This window comes from Haliotis rubra, unplaced genomic scaffold, assembly GCF_003918875.1.
Source record: "Haliotis rubra isolate DU_JTF1 unplaced genomic scaffold, ASM391887v1 Scf1780, whole genome shotgun sequence".
Taxonomy (NCBI): domain Eukaryota; kingdom Metazoa; phylum Mollusca; class Gastropoda; order Lepetellida; family Haliotidae; genus Haliotis; species Haliotis rubra.
The window spans coordinates 56,316-78,889 of NW_025765759.1; the positions used below are offsets into that span (position 1 = coordinate 56,316).

General features: G+C 42.7%; 1 long non-coding RNA gene across 1 annotated transcript; it reads right to left on the bottom strand.

Moving 5' to 3' along the window:
- Positions 1-132: 132 nt before the first annotated feature.
- On the bottom strand, positions 133-21,237 carry LOC124273228. Its single transcript, XR_006897581.1, has 3 exons — positions 21,228-21,237; positions 5,026-5,031; positions 133-351 (listed from the first exon to the last, which is right to left on the bottom strand). It is a non-coding gene; the product is annotated as an uncharacterized LOC124273228 (long non-coding RNA).
- Between the last annotated feature and the right edge of the window lie 1,337 nt (positions 21,238-22,574).

Consider the following 22,574-nt stretch of genomic DNA (forward strand, 5'->3'; position numbering starts at 1 on the left):
TAACACAGAATAATCTAAAGACGGGCGGCGTGTACGTCCAATCACTCACCGTTTATGATTACACTCACTTCACAATATTCTTACCTGATCACGCGAGGTTCCAAACACAACAAATGACAAAATGTCTGAAAATACTTTCAACAAGTTTTATTTATATTCACAAAGTAAAAGGAAATCACGTAAATTGTGACACACGACAACGTGGACGGCACACACCTCGTCAGTGTCAGTAACGGCACGTGCTCCGTCGCTGTCCACACCGACACCGACTTCAGTGTCCACCACGTGACACCAGGAGATCCACCACTCGCTGATGTCCAAAGCGTCTCGCGTAATCGGCCGCTGTTGCCCCTGGCGTTGATGTCCACCACGTTCAGGGACAGGATCAGCTTCACGATCTCCAGGTCTCCACCCAAACAGGCCCAGTGAAGGACGTTCCTACCGCGCCTGTCCATTAGTGACATATCAGCCCCTCTACCCACCAGGAGCTACACCACATCTCTGTGTCCCCTCAGTGCTGCCGCCATCACCGGTGTATAGCTGCTGTATCCTCCTCCTCTCGTGTTGATGTCCACGTGACCCGCTGCCAGGATCCGCTTCACTCTCTCCAGGTCACCGTCCTCGCTGGCGGAGTAGAGGTCGCGGTCTGTGGCTGGTGATGGAGTCGCTGCAACACAAAGTAAACTGTGTACATCAGACATCTTTGTCACACATCTACAATGTCTTCATCATGTTGATACGTGACTCGGACATTGCTACATCATTTAAACAATTCCATCATGGCTGACAACAATACAACATGGCGGGAATGTCAACTTGTGGTTTCTGGAATTATGGATGGTGTGTTTAATACAGAACTTTCTGTTAGAACCAGAAGTTGTAGCAATAGTTGTGTAGGTGTGGAGAGTGATGATGTTTGTTGAACTTTACAAGTTGATAATGTCAGTACAAATGTTGTTTGGTATTTATTAGGGCAATAAGATATAAGGCTGCCTGCTGGTAGATCAGAGTCTTGTGTCGTCACTGGCGTTGGTGGAACCGTGGTGCTCGGGCTCGGGTCAGTCGAGGCTGAAACAGGGAATATGTTGTTCACAAAACTATATAACTACTAGCTTCAGTTTTCGCCTTTCGACATATGTTTTGCCATTCAATATTATGTATGATTTAATTCCAAATACATATTTTATGGAAGAAGTATTAAATATATATGGTTCAATTTGATTTAGATAACTCCTCATCGAGACCGTGTGTCTATGCAGGAAAAAAGTAACCCTTCCTAAATTTAGCTTTTACAGTTTGAAATCCTGTGATTGACAACATGAACGTCGATCGATATAATAGGTGAGACTGTGTACTGTGTGGGTTGTGTGAGACTGTACTGTGTGGGTGGTGTGAGACTATGTACTGTTTAGTGTACGTGAGACTGTGTACTGTGTGGGGTACGTGAGATCCACTGTGTACTGTGTGGGTGGTGAGAGACTGTGTACTGTGCGGGATATGTGAGACTGTACTGTGTAGGTGGTGCGAGACTGTGTACTGTATGGGGTACGTGAGATCCACTGTGTACTGTGTGGGTGGTGAAAGACAGTGTACTGTGTGGGATATGTGAGACTGTACTGTGTAGGTGGTGTGAGACTGTGTACTGTATGGGGTACGTGAGATCCACTGTGTACTGTGTGGGTGGTGAAAGACAGTGTACTGTGTGGGATATGTGAGACTGTACTGTGTAGGTGGTGTGAGACTGTGTACTGTATGGGGTACGTGAGATCCACTGTGTACTGTGTGGGTGGTGAAAGACAGTGTACTGTGTGGGATATGTGAGACTGTACTGTGTAGGTGGTGTGAGACTGTGTACTGTATGGGGTACGTGAGATCCACTGTGTACTGTGTGGGTGGTGAAAGACAGTGTACTGTGTGGGATATGTGAGACTGTACTGTGTAGGTGGTGTGAGACTGTGTACTGTTTAGTGTACGTGAGACTGTGTACTGTGTGGGTGGTGAAAGACTAAACTGTGTAGGTGGTGTGAGACTGTGTACTGTATGGGGTACGTGAGATCCACTGTGTACTGTGTGGGTGGTGAGAGACTGTGTACTGTATGGGGTACGTGAGACCCACTGTGTACTGTGTGGGTGGTGTGAGACTGTGTACTGTATGGGGTACGTGAGACCCACTGTGTACTGTGCGGGTGATGTGAGACTGTGTACTGTATGGGGTACGTGAGACTTACTTTGTACTGTCTGGGATATGTGAGACTCACCACTGTGTGTACTGAGTGTGTACTGTGTGGTGTGAGACTCACTGTGTACTGTGTGGGTGGTGTGAGACCCACTGTGTGGGTGTGTGTGAGAACCACTGTGTGTGTGGGTGGTGTGAGACTGTGTACTGTATGGGGTACGTGAGACTTACTTTGTACTGTGTGGGTGGTGTGAGACTGTGTACTGTGTGGGTGGTGTGAGACTTTGTACTGTGTGGGTGGTGTGAGACTCACTGTGTACTGTGTGGGGTACGTGAGACTTACTTTGTACTGTGTGGGTGGTGTGAGTGGTGTGAGACTGTGTACTGTATGGGGTACGTGAGACTTACTTTGTACTGTGTGGGTGGTGTGAGAACCACTGTGTGGGTGGTGTGAGACTGTGTACTGTGTGGGTGGTGTGAGACTGTGTACTGTGTGGGTGGTGTGAGACTGTGTACTGTGTGGGTGGTGTGAGACTTTGTACTGTGTGGGTGGTGTGAGACTCACTGTGTACTGTGTGGGGTACGTGAGACTTACTTTGTACTGTGTGGGTGGTGTGAGTGGTGTGAGACTGTGTACTGTATGGGGTACGTGAGACTTACTTTGTACTGTGTGGGTGGTGTGAGAACCACTGTGTGGGTGGTGTGAGACTGTGTACTGTGTGGGTGGTGTGAGACTGTGTACTGTGTGGGTGGTGTGAGACTGTGTACTGTGTGGGTGGTGTGAGACTGTGTACTGTGTGGGTGGTGTGAGACCCACTGTGTACTTAGGACGCATTTAGAAATATCGATTCAGAATAAGGGCGTAGTTGTCTAATCATCGTCCACATATAAACTTGAAACTTCAAGTTGGAATCAGGTTTAAGTATCTTTTATTCTTGACATATTTGATATGTGGACGAAAGTTCAAGTGTTGCTCGAAAACAATACCCAAGAACTTACCTATGATCAGTTTCTCCTGTCCATGCCTACTTGTAAACTCAAATCAAGTCATTCAGTATGCAGCTGCTACCCTTTGGAACTCTCTGCCTCTTGATCTAAAACCAGTACCAACTCTGCCACTCGTCAAAAACACACATCATTCAACAATATGTTTCATAAATCCATGTATTTGTCTTTTACACATGAACTGTGACTTGTCAGCGCTTTGAGCATTGCCTTTGTGTGGTGGAAGTGGAAGAGCTATATAAATACTCTCATTATTATTATGTTTTTCAGATTAAAGATGGAAATGCAACAGAGAGGGTTCGGGTGATCCTGGCACAGTCAGGCTGGTACGGCTCATCATCAGCTCAGGGCCCTTGCCCCCTCTACACGCAGCCTAGCCAGTGAAGAGGACTTCTCCAAGGAAACGTTGCCTAGTCGAACCCACCAAGAACTTTCCGGAGAATATGAAGGCTCCCAAACATTGCAGCCTTCTGCATTACCCAGAGTGTCAGAAGGGCTGTACTCCCGGTGGAGAACCCGGGCACTCTCCTGATCTGCGCCAAGAGATCAGGAGGTACCAAACCAGGCGCACCGAGAACAAAGAGGAACCTGACGACAGTGTACTTGGGATGCAAGCGAGATATTTCAAAGGCGAGGTCCGTATATTTATCATGCTTTTCCTGAATCTTGCCAATCACGTTGCTGTCAAAAGGGACAGAAAATTCAATGATATAAATAAATCCATTGGCTTTATCAAAAAGGACATTTTCCATGACGCCCTGGACATGTTCAGGGTCGTACCATGGATGGACCTCGGAGTCAAAGCCACAGGCATGTCGGAGACATAGTAGTAAAAGCAACGAGCCATGCCATCATGTCGTTTAAGATATGCTGTTTATGCAAAGGAAGGGCATCCACTGACAAGGTGTTGGACAGTCTCTGTAAATTCAGTGCAGATTTACAACTTGTATTGGGTCAGATCATTTACTATTGAGCTTATTGAACCTAACCGGCTCAACCACTGTGGCTTCCACAAAAATGGAAGTCGGATAACTCGTAGTCTAGGCTACGGACTTTGTGCACCCCTCTGGTAAATGTAACTTGGCACGGCTACCACGGCCTAACGCTATGAATGCACAATGTCATTTAGAAAGTGGTCAAATTTAATATTTCATTTCAATGTGAACACAGATCAGGATGTTTTTAACCTTGTTAATTATCGTTTACGAATTCCTTTTTCTAAAACAGAAATAGACTTATTGCGACAAATGTTTGTACATAGATGGTGTTTATAATTGTTAGATTAAATGAACAGCTGAGATTGTTATCGGCTGTGTTCAAGGTTTGAGGTATTGTAAAACTACTGTCCTCCTGTTTGGGTACGTAAGTCCCAATACATTTGTGCTTACCAGACATATGTGGCGCACACTAGTTCAGTGTAAAAACAACGAATGATCTTTTTAACAATGTACATGTTCATGTAATTATTGTTTTTTGGTAATAGAGATATTTTTGGGGAATATAGAATGAATTTAAAACTTTGACTGTTCGTGGCAATAACTTCAAAAGGTGTTGAAGTTGCGTAAAAAGGTTTTTCCCCGAGCAGGTATATAAGTTCTATTTCATCCAAGGATTTATTTTATACTACGTGTTTGTAATCGTAGAATATGTGTTGTTAGACTGGAATACAATCGCTAACGACTGAAGAGATATACCTTTCCAAGGGAGTTAAAAGTACTGTAAAATGATTGTCCCCCGGACAGGGTACGTCAGTCCCTTTTCATTTACAGTATTTTTCATTGTCCATGATTTGAATCGTAGTGTAAAAGTTTTTTTATCGTATAGCTCAATTATGCACACAACACCATCATCTGGTCCTAGCACATGTACTGTAAGTCCCACTTGTCCCTAATATGGTGATCTACATTCAGTTGTTGGCAATCTATAGGAAGTTCCTAAAAGTGTTTCAACTTGACATACTAAATTTACGTCTCGTTCTTTCTTGTTTTGACTGTCCTTTAGAAAAAAATTTAAAATATAATTTAACTTTACATATTACAGATGTATCACTTGTTTTATTTACGACATGGCTGAAATACCACCGATGTTACTCACTCAGTCACCTAAAAAACGAAAGCAAATGTCATTTGAAGTTAACCGAGACATATATGTGAAGTGCTGCACTTTCTGATTGATTTGTCAAACTTTGGGGTAAAACATTTCGACAAAAAGTAGGCATGGGCACCACTTCCGCTCCCCTCGTTGCGGGTCTGTTTCTTTATGCATATGAATATAAACAAATGGTCTCTCATACCAGACACCTACAACGTAGGCAACCTAATGTCTTCACTCCAAACCATTCACACCACAAGCATAAAAATTACTATATAACAATTGTGGTCTTGTCAGTGAAGAATGTACTGACAAATGTTGATTCATGTACCGTTAGGATTTCAAAGTACATTATTATGCAGTATTTCAGGTCACTGAGAAACAAGCTATTACAAACCAAATATGCCCACTGATATGCAAAATGTTGATGAAATATATTCTTTAAAAAAAAGAAATTGATATGCTGTTTTGGAGTTTATTTACTGAGTGCATAACTGTTTCAAACATGACATCATTGCTCAATTACAGTAAAATCATCACTTTACAAATTTCTAAGACATGATTATCCAGAAAGTGTTCGGTAAAACCACAGAGGACTATTAAAGTTAGAGTGAAATGTTAGTATCTGGTGTGACCACCATGAGCATCGATAACAGCTTTGCAGCAGTGGCCAATGGAAGAAAGGCGATGCCGAATGCTGTCTTGAGGAATGTTTTGAAACTCTTGCTGACGTGCTGCGTGCAGTTCTTGTAGAGGTAGTGGAGTACGCGCAAGCGTCGATCAAGTGTGACCCATAGATGTTCAAATGGAGACAAATCGGGTGATCGAGAAGGCCATGGGAACACCTGCACGTTGTTTTGCTGGAGGAAGTCCTGGCAAACACGTGCAACGTGAGGTTGAGCAATGTCAAGCTGGAAAGATCTACCGTTGACGTTGATGAAGGAAGCGACGTGACGTTGCAAAATCTTCTCTATAGTGAATCCCATTCAATGCACCTGCCACGTGCACAAAGAGCTGTCCGGCCATTATGATGGATACCTGCCCACACCATGACACCACCAAAGCTATCGACCTGCTGTACACAGTAATCGGCTTTACGTTCGTCCCGACGTCTGTATACACGTGAACGTCCATCAGCACGTCTGAGACGAAACCGAGTCTCAGAACAAAATTGTCCTCCATCTTGCCCGCAGCCATCTCACTCATTGCCTGCACCAATGTAGACGTTCAGGCCAGTGAAGCTGTTGCAAGACGTTATGTCGAACTTATCTTGTTGCAAAACATCCGGCTTCCCGTTTCCGATTGCGTGCTGTCTGGTTGGAGATTTGGCGCGGTCCAGGGATTTGGGTTGTTGTGGATGTTGCGCCCGTGGTGAGTGAACGAAGACGTCTAAACCGGACGTAGCGATCTTGGGCGGCGGTGGTAACTTTTGTTCGACCTGACTTGTGTCTGCCATTAACAGTCCCAGTATTGTTGTACTGGGTCCATAGGTTTGAGACCATCTGTTTGCCTTGCCACCGCCTTGTAAACGGCCGATGGCGTTGTGTCGTTGATCCTCTGTCTGTCTGGGCTATATTGGCTTAAAGCAATGCATTTGGAGTATCGTTGATGTGGCCTTTTAACATCTACAATCATATATTACAGCTAGGATGATACACAATTTCATGATGCACGTGCATTTCATGAAAGGTGCGTTTTAGCAATTCACTACCAACGTGAGTGTAACGTTACGTTTTTGTTCTACTCTTTATTGTTTAAACGTTTTGTCGTCGGCAACCATTTCCCCGTTGTTGGGATTCAGCATGCGTTGGTTTGTGTCAAATATTCTCCTAAAATTCTCATTGTTCCTATGTCAAGTTTCACTTTTTGTTAAAAGAGTATATTAATAATATCATAAATGTCAAGCTTTCTTATTACAGCAGTGTACATTGTGAATATATATCAAGCGTTCTACCTATATTATTATAGTTTCAGAAACCTTATGCGCACAACTTTACACTTCCGTGTAGCCTCATAGATCATAATTGATGTGTTGGTCCATACAGGCAAGAAGTTAGGTCCCTTCCACGTATGGTTGACTTTATTCACCACTTGTTCCTTATCATCCAAATAACTGATTAGGTGAGGATACATAGCAATGGCCAAAGAACCATCATGATTCCATCGAAGTTTCCCCATATACGACAATCCAGGAATTGTTGTTGAGTTTTCCATCGCAAAACCAACTTCTCCAGCTTGAATGAGATATCTGAGGCTTTCTGCTTTTGCACGGTGTAGACGTAGAGAGCCACTCCAAACTTGGGGCTACAGGAGAAAACACACCTCACTGAGAAGCCGCAATGTCTGGACACAAAGTGAGTATATTAGAACGTGACAATACAATATAAAAACTGGCTATAGATCGCCGACAACTGAAGGTAGATCACCAAACCAAGGACCATGGGGACTTACAGTACCTTTGCTACCTGCATGGGCCCTAGTTGGATTTACACCATCCCTTCAGCTGGTGACGAGTGGAAAAAATGTTAGCCAAAATTAAATAACAACAATACTACGCTTTAAAAATCCTGGTAAGTTTGAATTGACTTTGAAGTTTTGGGACTTTAGTACCCTCTCAGGAGGACAATAATTTTACGCTACTTCATATCCCATGTAAGGATTCAGCAAAATAAAAAAGGATTCAACAGATCATTTAGCATAAAGATTCAACGAAGACTCTCAATGTGTAAATAGAATGTCTGTTCGACGGTCAGTTCAGAGAGATAGAAGTCATGTTTTCAATAGTTCAGCCTTAATGTGACTGTAGAATTTGTACCAATTAAAAACAAGCCAGTGTTCATTAAAAAGAATACAGTATGTTTGACCAAACTTGAAAAGAAAAGTATACATAAATGTTGTATAGGGGTGGGGTTAGGGTTGGGGGTTAGCGTATTTTTGACAGGTGACCTACCTCAACCTCATCAGTTCATGACACGCATAAGGGCATCACATGACATGAAAATTACAGAGACTAAAATCTTATCACCATATCAATAAACAGTGTCCATCAATCAATATTTGTTTCTGTGACAAATGATATGGTCGGTTGGTATATTACTTTAAATAACCATATTTGGTCATCAAATACATAAGCCCCTCATGTGACCCCTACTCTAAGAACGTTAGGGACTTATCAGACCAACGCCAGTCAAACAACACACAGGGGGCATGCACACATACCCGGTGATAAAGATGACCCATGCTCTGACTACTAAGAACGTTAGGGACTTATCAGACCAACGCCAGTCCAACAACACACAGGGGGCATGCACATATACCCAGAGATAAAATATGAAATATTGTCTCATGTGGCTTAAAATCTTAACTGACCCGTGAAGGTCTTCAACAACCCATGTGCTTGCCATAAAAGGCGACTATGCTTGTCGTAAGAGGCGACTAACGGGATCGGGTGGTCAGTTTCTCTGACTTGGTTGACACATGTCATCGGTTCCCAATTGCGCAGATCGATGCTCATGCTGTTGATGACTGGATTGTCTGGTCCAGACTCGATTATTTACAGACAGCCGCCATATAGCTGAAATATTGCTCAGTGTGGCGTAAAACTAAACTCACTCACTCACTCACTAAAATCTTAACTCACTCCAGTTATTGAGCGGTGACAGGTGGCGCTGGTAGTCTTCTGATATGTCCATCTAGGTAGTTCCACACGCGTCTATCGGATTTGTTTCGCCAGAACATGCTGGTCACGGCAAGACAACGATGTTAGGGTTATGCAGAAAGTCGTTTGTCAGTCTTGCTGTATGAGGCCTTGCGTTGTCGTGTTGGTAGACAATACCACGTGGTTGTTGCTGGATAAATGGCAACAGAACTGGTCGTAAAACTTCATCCCTGTATCTTAAAACATTCAGGTTGCCATGAAGAATCACATGTCTCGGTTTGAGATCGCCACAGATCCCACCCATCACCATCACGGTACCGGCTGCAAACGATCGGAGTTGCTGAACGCAATTCGTGCTAAATGTTCACCTACTAGTCTGTAAACACCATCGTTACTGCACAGGTAAAACCTACCCTCAATGTTCACCTACTAGTCTGTAAACACCATCGTTACTGCACAGGTAAAACCTACCCTCGATGTTCACCTACTAGTCTGTAAACACCATCGTTACTGCACAAGTAAAACCCACCCTCAATGTTCACCTACTAGTCTGTAAACACCATCGTTACTGCACAGGTAAAACCTACCCTCGATGTTCACCTACTAGTCTGTAAACACCATCGTTACTGCACAGATAAAACCTACCCTCGATGTTCACCTACTAGTCTGTAAACACCATCGTTACTGCACAGGTAAAACCTACCCTCAATGTTCACCTACTAGTCTGTAAACACCATCGTTACTGCACAGGTAAAACCTACCTCGATGTTCACCTACTAGTCTGTAAACACCATCGTTACTGCACAGGTAAAACTACCCTCGATGTTCACCTACTACTAGTCTGTAAACACCATCGTTACTGCACAGGTAAAACCTACCCTCGATGTTCACCTACTAGTCTGTAAACACCATCGTTACTGCACAGGTAAAACCTACCCTCGATGTTCACCTACTAGTCTGTAAACACCATCGTTACTGCACAGGTAAAACCTACCCTCAATGTTCACCTACTAGTCTGTAAACACCATCGTTACTGCACAGGTAAAACCTACCCTCAATGTTCACCTACTAGTCTGTAAACACCATCGTTACTGCACAGTTACTGCACAAAACCTACCCTCAATGTTCACCTACTAGTCTGTAAACACCATCGTTACTGCACAGGTAAAACCTACCCTCAATGTTCACCTACTAGTCTGTAAACACCATCGTTACTGCACAGGTAAAACCTACCCTCGATGTTCACCTACTAGTCTGTAAACACCATCGTTACTGCACAGGTAAAACCTACCCTCAATGTTCACCTAATAGTCTGTAAACACCATCGTTACTGCACAGGTAAAACCTACCCTCAATGAACACCCAGCAGTCCGTCACCCATCTGCCAACGTTGAGTGAGTGAGTTAAGATTTAACGTCAGATCTGCATTATCTCCACCATATCGTGACGAGAACAATGTAATTCATATCAATGAAAAATAAATGGGATAATAGAAACCTGTCATCGAAGGACAGTAAAACTACTAGAATATCACAGCTCATATTTAAAACTAGAACGCTATCATAAAAATATATGACTATAGACAACAATGCAATATATAACCGGGCTATAGATCACCAACTAAAGGCTGATCACCATACCAGGGAGCATGGGGACTTACAGTACCTTCGCTACCTGCATGGACCCTAGTTGGATTTACATCATCCCTTCAGATGCTGGTAATTGTAGGAAACCTTAGCCAAAATTAAAATCACAAAAATACTACGCTTTAAAATGTTCGTAAGTTTAATTGTACTTTGAAAGTTTTGGGACTTACGTACCCTCTCAGGAGGACAATAATTTTACAGTACTTTAACCCCCCTTGAGGGTACAGCCACTAGCAATCTGAGTTATTAAGTTAAACTTCTAATCATAAAATTTATCTATTTACAAATCATTTAACAAATCTAATTCCTTTAAAAATGCAATAATTAAATGAGAACTTATATTATTAAAAAGATCCCTCATTGTTCGTGATTTGAAATATACAGTTAGTTATCTGTTGTATACAGGCCGGAATAGGCCAAAAATGACGTCATCATCGAACACCTGGCTGACCTCATTTCACAGGGGTGTCCATGACCTTGTACTGAGCTGACCTTGGGATAAACCACTTTCCCAGGGGTATTTTTAGACTCAAGTGGGCAATATAAGGCCCCCGAACAGTCCCCATGTCATTCAGACTTCAGTCGCCAGAGAGAACACACACATGCTTTTGACTCTATTGGTTCTGGTAGCCGTTTACCTCGAAGATAGAAAATGGAAGCCGCTCACCGTGATATCCTGAGGAGGAATCGTTGTGGTCTAGTGCAAGCTATACAGTGTGTAGAAGAGGTGGTGGACAAACTGGTACAGTTTGAAGTCCTTACCATCCTCATGAAGGCAGAGATTATCGAAAAACCACGGATGTCCTTCGATCGGGTCAGAGAATTGTTAGATATGTTACCTAGACGGGGACCCCAAGCTTACTCTCTCTTCTGCAAAGCGTTGATGGAGTGTAGGGAGACACAAGCCATGGCATTGTTGGGGCTAGAGACTGACAAGCAGATGACAGAACTACGGGATCCCCGTTGTCATTTACATCTGGGGGACAACATCTTTGTGACGGCCAAGACATGGGATGGTGTACTGAACATTCATGTGAGGAAGTACGAAGTGTACCCGAGTGGCAAGGCCTACCCAACCAAGCGAGGCATCGTGCTTACCTTGAAACACTGGTTAGAAATACCAAGTGTATTCATACAGTTGATGGAAGCTGTCGGGGAAGGAAGAAATCAAGCCTATGTTCACATAGGGGTTAACGTGTATGCCAGTTTGGATCCAAATGGTAGCGTGGATCTACGACAGTGGGAGAAAAATGAACAACTGGGAGTGGTACCTACGGCTAAGGGTATCATGTTGTCCCCAGACCAGTGGAAGAAATTGAGAGACTGTTATGATGTAATGCCAGACTTTGTGCCAGAACTAAAGGACATGGTTCCCTGTATGGCACAAGAAGATCACCAGAATCAAATGGGGTACCTCCAGTGTTCCTTCTGCAACCCTAATGACTATGAATGTTGGAGTAACTGACTATTCTTCTATGGTTACAAGTCACCATTCAGCAACTTTTATCCAGCTGTGTTTACTTTGGATGGTGTTACATTTAATTGTATGGAACAGTGTTACATGTACTCTAAAGCATTGTACTTTGGAGATTTGGACAGGGCAACATGTATTTTCTAAGAGACTTTGCCAGCAAAGCAAAAGCATCTTGGGAGATGTGTGAAAGGCTTCACCCAGAAAGCGTGGGACACTGTCTGTCTTAATGTGATGACTAAGGCTGTAATGGCTAAATTTTCCCAGAACAATGATTTGAAACACGTATTGATTCAATCCTACCCTAAGCCGTTAGCTGAAGCTAGCCCCTTTGATAAAAGATGGGGAATAGGAATTGATGTATCCCATCCTGATATTGACAAACCCTGGAAATGGCCGGGGGAAAACAAGTTGGGAAAAACGTTAATGCACGTCCGTGAAAAGTTGATGTTTTGAATATTGTCTTTTGTGAATAAAATATTGCATTGTACTTTTGTCTTGGGTTTTGCTTAAATAGCATGATGCATGTGAGTCATGTACAGTTGTGTTTAAGATGGCACCTTGGGAAGACTATTTGAATAGGATCTATTATGATCCAGAACATCCTGGTAGTTATGCTGGACCCAAGAAATTGTACGATGCCGTGAAAGCAGAGGGTCAGTTTAAAATTGGTTTACATCGAATCAAGAAATGGCTCAAAGGTCAGGAGAACTATACTATGACTCATCAAGTCAGAAGAACGTTTCCAAGAGGGCACTATGTGGTAGAAGGTTTAGACAGTCATTGGCAGTCCGATCTCATGGACATGGTTTCACTAGCAAAGTACAATGATGGGGTCAAATACCTCTTAGTCATCATAGATCTATTTTCACGTTATTTGTGGGTACTTCCACTCATGTCTACAAAGGGTCAAGAAGTAGTGAAAGCATTGACCAACTTATGGAAAACCAACACCCGAAAACCTAAACTTTTTCAATCTGACATGGGTTCAGAATTTAAGAATCGGTGGGTAAAAGCCTTTTGAAAAACACAAGATAACCCAACTATTTACACTGAATGAAACCAAGGCTCCTTATGCTGAGAGAGTGATTAAAACCATTAAAATGAGACTGTACCGATACATGTTGAAACACTTTAAATACAGATATGTGGATATCTTACCAGATGTAGTCAAGAGTTACAACCATACCAAACACAGAATGTTAGGACAGTCTCCTGCGAGTGTGACTGAGAAAAATGAAAATGAAGTGAGACTCTCTCAGTATTTGATTAAACCCCCAAAAATGAAACAGAGTAAAAAAGAAGTTCACCTTCAAGGTGGGTGATAAAGTCAGAGTGAGTCACCTAAAGAGAACGTTTGACAGAGAGTATCAAGAGAAATGGTCTGGCGAAATCTTTACAGTAAGAAGAAGATACTGGTCACAAGACAATGACATGTACAAGCTGAAAGATTGGGGTGGCGATCCCATCGAAGGTGCTTTTTATTCATCAGAGCTACAAGCAGTGGTTGAAGACCCTGATCATGAGTATAGTCTTTTTCTCTCAAATCATCATTATTTACATTGTAGTCATTACGTGTATTGTCAATTTGTCCTTAGACCGGGGAAACTCCAATCTCTGGACCGCACTTCTCAGTTCGAGTTTGGGATATCTCCTTCCCAACCCCAAGATTAAATCTAAACATGGATAAGTATTTGACAGTACGAAGTACGGATAGTAAGGAGACCTTTTATCCTGATAATAAACCCTATCAGTTTAATGTCAACTTGAATAAACCCCTTCACTTGGACAACCATTGGCTCGTAGGACTGACTGACATTACCTTATGTAACTGGACTGCTAAAGAGAAATCAGAATATTAGGATATCTACATCTGTTCATCACTCTGTGACACCTCCCATGTGGGTGATTCGGAGTTACCTGTGTTGAGACATGTTTGTTTGATTGGAAACAAAAGAGAACTGACATTCGTTTTTCCTCAGTGCCATTATGTACCCGTCAAATGAAAGATGTACAGAATGTAGACCTCTATATAAAGGACAGGAACGGTGATTTAGCTTCATTTATCACGGGACCAGTGATAGTGACACTTCATCTGAAACCACTGTGTTAGAGTCAGTATTCATTCTGAATAAGAAAATGAACAGAAGATACTGGAGACCCTATTTGGACGATCCTAAGAAATGGACCGAAATATTACTATTTGAACGCTAAAGGATATCCCAATCCCTTTAATAACGTGGATGATTATGTGATCTATTATGAGAAACAAGGGGTTAAGATAGACCTACCCCCCTTCTACAGACAAGTTTGCTCTCACGTCTCCCACCCAGCAAGTGGTTCAACAGTCTAAGGCACGTATGAAGAAAACACATCAACAAGGTATAGGGGTCACAAGGAAAACAAAGAAGAAAAACACGAAAACCAAACAGAAGAAGATGAGGAGAAAAAAACCAAATAATAATAAAAATAATAGATGTCCAGATAACCTGGACAAACTGACGAAAAGAAGAAAATAAACTCATCCATATATAAGTGGTACTCTAACACAAAATCTGCCAGTCTAGCAGAAGCTGTTGTACAGTGCACACGCTTTTCTACCAGGCTCCATTTTGTGATCATCATCATGTCTTGCAATAACCTATCAGCCCCTTTTAAATCGAGCTCTATCAGTGAGCTGGATGTGTTTACCTGACCTTCCTTCATGACTGGGATAGATAAAATGTATAATTTTGGAAATGAGACCGACTTCTCAAATCACCACCGATAGCAGCCCTGTTGAATTCAACATTAGTGGTCAGAATATGGATTATACAGACTTGAAACGAACCACCCTGCATGTCACAGCGAAAAATTATGCACACAGATGGCACATCTCTGGTACAGAAGGAACATGTTGCTCCAGCGAACCTATGGCTACAATCCTTGTGGTCTCAAGTAGACATCACCCTAAATGGAAAACTGGTGACCTCAGCCACCCATCTCTATCCATATAAAAGCTATTTGAAACTTCTTATGAGAACAGGCACCACAGGGGAAGAAGCTTACTGTACCAGTCAACTTTTCTACAGGGACGTTGAGGATGTCAACAGTACTGATTCATATAGTGGGACCAATGGAGGACTGCTTTCAAGAGGTTCTCATACAGAGCTCAGCAAGTCAGTTGACATGTGTGGACCTCTCTACGAAGATGTCATGGAATGTGACAAGTTTCTCATCAATGGAGTCAATATGCAAATTAAACTCTATCCGAGTAAACCTGAGTTTACTATCATCAGTGGTGTGAGCAATAAGAAATTCAAGATTATACTGGAAGATGTCTATCTCCGACTTTGTAAGATACGACCCACCGCTTCTATCATCACAGGACATGCTCACATCTTGGCCACAGAAAATGAAGTGTACCCCTACATCAAAACAGATCTCCGAGTAGCCTCCATCCCTCAAGGACAACTCAGTTTTACTTGGGACCAAATATTTCAGAACTGTTGTCCAAACAAAGTGGTGATATGTCTCCTATCCTCAAAGGCACTGAATGGTGACTATGAGCAGAACCCCTTCTTCTTTCAACTTTTTGACCTAACCACTGTAGGACTGTATGTCAATGGAGAATCTCTTCCAGCACAACCTCTTAAAATCACAGATGGACACATTGTACCGGCCTTCCAAGGTCTCTTTGACCCCAGACACCCTTCTTCAACCCCCAACATGACGAGAGATATGTTCAATAAAGGGTATGCCCTGTTCCAGTTCACCCTGGAACCCTACTATGGACGAGAATTTCTGGATCAGATAAAATGTGGGAACATATGTCTACAAATTCAGTTCAGTAAACCCCTTCCTGAAACAGTGAGCTGTCTCGTGTATGCTGAAGAACCACAGCTGTTGAAGGTGGATCAGGCCCGCAACATTCTGATAGAATCATCATCATGAATATTCACACTAAATGTAGAGAATATATATAGCTGTATGTCCATCACTATATGTTTCCCCTTAAGGGATCTCGATGTAACCTGTTACCTGTCCAGTTATTAGCATGGTGATATTGTACTTTAAAAATAAACATAAAAAACACTGAAATTGCGCTAGCCCACAGAAGTCCCCTATCGGAGAAGGACGGTTGGGAGGTATGGCACTGTGTTCTGTTATGAAAACAACAAGATATACAATTTCATTTGTTTAATAGCTCCGTTCATATTAGTAGAACTATAGGTTAGGAGCAAACCATAGTCCACTTTACAAACACACATACATAAATTCATAAAGAAATACATTTAAATGTCTGTTTAGGCTTCTTGTTTTTCCTCTGTTGAACTGGTATTCCCGGAGGTTTAGACCTCAGTGTCATTTCTGGTGCTTTGGAAATCATGTCCCCTTCCAGCCGTTGTCTGTTGCCAATTAGTCCTTGAGGCACACTGATGTCTTTTAAGGCCTGATAGAATTCAGTCAGTCCCTTGGGTTGAAAACGTTTATACAGATACTGGGAGTCCTTGAGTAAGTCTGCAATATGACTCCCTTGAATGACTTGACCCTGGTAGATGAGTACACCTTTCCGATTCCAAGACAGTCTTTGGTCGGGATCATTTTGTATGTGTCTCAATAAAGCAGCACCTCTCTGTCTGTAAGGTTTAGGGAGCACGCTCAGAATCAAGTCTGCATCCATGGGTTCTGATTCATCATCAATGGTGGTAGGATGATTCAAATGACTGTCATTGACATCTGATGACGTATCCATTTTCCCACCACTCAGTGGACTCGCATGATTTTTCAAGAGTCGTTTGTATTTATCCATTGGAACGAGTACCTGTTTTTGTATATGCTCCATTACAAAGTCTTCAATAAAGGCCCAACAACCTTCAACACTAAACTAATGACAGCTACACTGTTTGACAGTAATTGTTTTTTCTGTACTTTAGATCCTGTTTTATTACCAAGGAAACGTAACACTTTTCTGTGTTTTCTCAGTGCGTTCAAATTATGCTTTGACAGAGGAACATCTGAATGTAACAGATTATAAATAATCTCTGTCAATGTTTTTAACTGTTCATCAGTGACACTTTGCAACAGCAACTTCTTTTGAACAGGGGATGTACTCTCATGCAAAAAGCGCAAGAAATATCCGTTCTGTCTGACTGTCTTTGACATAATGGTGTTTCTTTCAATGTTCACCACAATTTATACACAACAGTCTTGATCACTGGTGACTCACTGAATGAACATAGCAAACAAAGTCTGCGGTATTTATACTTTTGGTACATACACAATGGGATCTTCCCCTGGAAAAATTCTGGTTCTGAGTCTCAGTTTATCTTCTGCACGTGGAGACATATCCAACACCAGATAGCCATAAGGCTGCTTCATAGCATCTGTGTATGCTTCCACGAGAACCCCTGCACGTGCAGGAAATAACTGTTTTCCAAGGGTCATCATCTGTGAGATATCGCGCACATTCTTGAACAACACCAAGTACCACGTGTTCAGGGCTATAGTTCGTGCTGACTTGCCTTGACCATACAAGTTCTGAGTAATAAATATAACACTAAGGCATCTATGATGACAACCTTGTGTAAATAACAGTTCCATGTCTTTAGAACTTAACACTTGATGTAAAAGATCGTCCAGGATAATGAGTCCATGTTGACCATCAGAGGAAAACTGTTCAATGTCTGATTCTGTGGGTAATCCCTGTTGAAACACGAGGTTTGGCACTGTTCTTTCCATGTCGTCAAACAGGGATTGGTAGACACCATAACAGTACAAGATTTTCTTGGGTGGGTCCTTCACATACATACCCTTGATGTTCTTTAAAATGTATACACCCAATGAGTCTTTCCTGCCCCTGTTGGTCCAGATACGCAAATACTGGAGCAGGGTTCGAAGGGTGTTAAACTTTGTGTTTCCCACCAAGGTTTAGTCGGATCAACCACACTTTCTGGACTCCATGTAATAGCTGACTTGGGTGTAGTGGTTTGAACTTCAGTCATGTGCTCTCTCTTCTTCTTTAGCCAGTGCCTCTTCCCTGGAGTATCTAATTTGTGAACTTTGGATAGATGTAAGGGAAGTCTTAGTAAATGTCGAGCAGAACAACCAGGTACGGGACAGTCTTTCCTTAACCTACCCATCTTACTGAATGCATTTCACGTATGAAACTATTCCTATTTATAGTGTGATTCCCTATGGCTCCCTATGGCTGCCTGTGGCTCCCTATGGCTCCCAAATGGCTCCCAAATGGCTCCCTATGGCTCCCAAATGGCTTCCTGTGGCTCCCAAATGGCTCCCTGTGGCTCCCAAATGGCTCCCTGTGGCTGCCAAGTGGCTCCCTATGGCTCCCAAATGGCTCCCTGTGGCTGCCAAGTGGCTCCCTATGGCTCCGTATGGCTGCCTATGTGGCTGCCTGTGGCTCCCTATGGCTCCCAAATGGCTCCCTACGTGGCTGCCTGTGACTCCCAAATGGCTCCCTGTGGCTGCCAAGTGGCTCCCTATGGCTCCCAAATGGCTCCCTGTGGCTGCCAAGTTGCTCCCAAATGGCTCCCTGTGGCTGCCTATGTGGCTGCCTGTGGCTCTCTATGTGGCTCCCTGTGTGACTAGATATACATGGCCTCATGCGGCCATGACTAAACAGGAATGAGTTACTCTGACCTCAAAACCCATAAGGACAGTATCCCAGGCTGAATGGCTCCCTGTGGCTATGTGGCTGCAAGTGGCTGCCTATGGCTCCCAAATGGCTCCCTGTGGCTCCCTATGGCTCCCAAATGGCTCCCAAATGGCTCCCCTGTGGCTGCCAAGTGGCTCCCAAATGGCTCCCTGTGGCTGCCTGTGGCTGCCTATGTGGCTGCCTGTGGCTCTCTATGTGGCTCCCTGTGTGACTAGATATACATGGCCTTCATGCGGCCATGACTAAACAGGAATGAGTTACTCAGCTGACCTCAAAACCCATAAGGTACAGTATCTAAATTAGGCTGAATGTGGCTCCCTGTGGCTCCCTATGTGGCTGCCTGTGGCTCCCTACGTGGCTGCCTGTGGCTCCCTATGGCTCCCAAATGGCTCCCTGTGGCTGCCAAGTGGCTCCCTATGGCTCCCAAATGGCTCCCTATGGCTCCCTGTGGCTGCCAAGTGGCTCCCTATGGCTCCCTATGTGGCTGCCTGTGGCTGCCTATGTGGCTGCCTGTGGCTCTCTATGTGGCTCCCTGTGTGACTAGATATACATGGCCTTCATGCGGCCATGACTAAACAGGAATGAGTTACTCAGCTGACCTCAAAACCCATAAGGTACAGTATCTAAATTAGGCTGAATGACCCGTTTTGTGTATACCATTCTATACGTTTTGGTTTCTTTTCTGTTGTATATCTTTGCCGAATATTTGTCTCTGGTAATTTTCGAAGGGTTGGTAATGTCCACAGATTGATTTCTGTTGTGAGAACGCACCATGGCTTTGACAGAATCAAAGTTGATTAATTGTGAGTTGGTATAATTTAGTGTAAACCCTCTGACTTTGCAACATTCTTTGCCAGATTGTGTTTTGTAGGCATAATTTTTGGGTCCCCCTGAACAAAACATCACAATGGGGTCTCCTTCCAATTCATCGGTGAGTTCCCCCAAATAATCCCCCAAGGGTGGATTGACATCACCAGGCCTAGAGACAAAGAGGACAGAGTCAGTGTCATAATACAAGACACGTTCTTGTAGCATGTCCAACACACTGTACAGTTTAAGTCTTGCATAACAGGTGGTAAAAGTGGCAATGAAGATGTTAGTAGTCTCACTCTGAGGGATAAATTCAGTGTCATGGGTCCACTGAAATTGGGCTACATTGTCATTGAGAATATGAAAATCGTGTAGGGTCTTTTTTTTTGGGATCTGTCAAAATTGATAAAATTCCTCCAGTTTAGATGCAAATACAAATTTTGTCTGTCTCATATTGGGTCTTTGAGCATATTTACCCCAGAATGAATTCAACATTAGTTTTGACAAGGCTCTCAAACCAGGATTTTTCTCAATGTTGTCATAGTCTAACTGAATGCCTTCATTCTCCAAATATTTGTGAATGTATTGTTGTTTATCTGCTTCTGACTGACACCATGCAGGCCAACCTGAAGATTCTTGCTTGATTTTCAGGAAGGTGTTGATGTAACTGGCAAACAAACCACCCGATTGGGTCGTTTTGTCATACTGGGTGGTTTCTGCCCAGTGATAAACTTCATACACCTTTTGAACTTCATAGCCTTTCTCCAGAGCTTTGATTAACTCTGGAATGCACCACGTTCCACTGAAACCACGTTCTACATCAGTGTGCTGACATGGTGTTTGTTGCTCTGAACTGGCACAAATTTGACACAATGCAAATTTGAGTTTCCCATTCAATCTAAAGGGCAAGACTGGATGATACAGTCCACGTGGGGGTAAGATCTTGACTTTGGCAATTCCAAAGTACTGCTCTAGAGATTTGAAATCTCTGGTAATGATTTGAGGGTGCCCAACGGGATACTGACCATACTTGTTGACCTGTGGATACAAGGATGTAAAATCCATGTACAAAATGTTTTCCTTCTCTTCAGTTTCATAAAACAACTTGGAAGCATTAGTCCGACCACCGAAAAATGAATCTCTGGGATCTTATCGTTCCTGGAGATCTATGGTGGCCACATAGGTTTTCAATTCAGGTTTGGTTTTCAGTTGTTGCCTGAACTCATGTTCCCAGAGGGTCACTAACTCGTAACCCTTCTGCCTGATGGTTGCATTTCTCTTCATGGTCAAAGCATACAACTCACTGACAGACTGCTTGGTGTGAGGCAGTACTGTTTTGTCCCGGTCATGAGGATAGCATGTAGGACAACCATGATAGAGACACCCGTCAAACTGGTAGATAATGTTGCTGTCACGACAGTACCCATCCACCTTATACTTGGTCCCTGGGATCCGATATTCACCTTCATTCAACGCGTGTTGAATGTGTTTGTGTTGGGAGTGAATCAACCATTCCAGCCAATGTATGGAGATCAGACTGTATTGGTCTTTGGTGTATCCATCTCTGGGGACCTTGGCAATGGGACTGGGAAGGGTCTCTTTCTCATGAATGACAACCCCTGCTTCTTGTATTGCTTGAAGGGTTAGCCAGGACCCGGGTTTGACTTCCACCCAGTGTTGATTTTTATGCTCTTTGATGGGAGCCATGGAGTGACTGTTCCTTGCCAAAGAAGTTTGACATGAGAGTATGCTGTCAAGAACTTGTGTTTGAATACCCCATGACACACACTGGCAATGGTAATGTAATCTGTCGGATCGATGCCAGGTTCTTTCTTTTGAGCGATTTGCTGAGTTTTAGGGTCCTTGACAAGATATGTCTTTGTTGTAACAGACAATAATAATTGTCGGAAAGTCATGAGAGCTTCCCTCAAGATTTGGACGTCTGACCGACAATACTCCTCCATTTCTTGAGTAAAGTGAAAGATTTGTCCTTTTGTTTGGCATACCAAGTTAGGAAATGACTTCTGTCTTGTGTAGACATGTTGTTGATCCCATAGAATGAAGCATCAGGATAAGGCCCTACATACTGTTGGTTGACAGAGGTGTTGAAATAATGAGGCAAATAACCACAAGGATTTTATAAAATCCATACACGTCACGGGCACACAGGATTTTGTGAGGACCCTTCCCTTGAATCAGGGATCGTTTGTGCATAAATTTATATGTGCTTTAAGAAATCATAATGATTCTGACTAGCTGCGTATTGTTATATGTTTTTATCGTTGTCATTGTAAGTAAGAGAAGAAGCCAGAAATGCCGATAATTACCGTTGTTGTTTTGTGTGATTTTGCATCAGTCATGACGTCACGCTGCACAGAAACTTTGACAATTTCGTTTATAAACATATCACATTACTGTATTGTATTTATTATCAATTTGCTATTTCTTGCTACAAGGCCCTTTCCATGCATATTTTTAAAGTATTGAGCATATGCATGGTACGAACAGACGAATGGAAGTTTGAAAATTTGAGAAAATGCTAAACAGTGTAAAGTCTGAATTTTTCTTTGGTTACATTTCAAACAAATGCTGTCATTCGAACACAGTTCACCCAGGATCTTTCCTTTCATTTCATCTCGACAGTTATTATTGATGACAAAGATCAGTTGTAATTTGATTCTAAAATGTATAAAGAGTACAGTAATGCATTTGTCGCAGCTGAGTTTGAAATATACATGATGCAATAGGAGTCTCACTACCGCCTTCGCGAAACGTCATTTTGTAGACACATTCCAATATGGCGTTCATGTTGGTGTATTTTCGAAAACATCCCAACCAATTCTAAGTTCATTAGCAATGTTTCAGAATTATCATTAGTGATTTCATGAAAAAATGGTACCAGAGATCATAAATATGCTATTTTTGAAATTTAACACTTAGAGTAATTATCCGACTTTTACATTTCAATACATGCACCAAATAAGGCTGTGAATAGCCATTTCGTAATAAGTAAAAAATGGCAACATTATTTTCTTATGAACCCTATTTGGAGAGGCCATGTT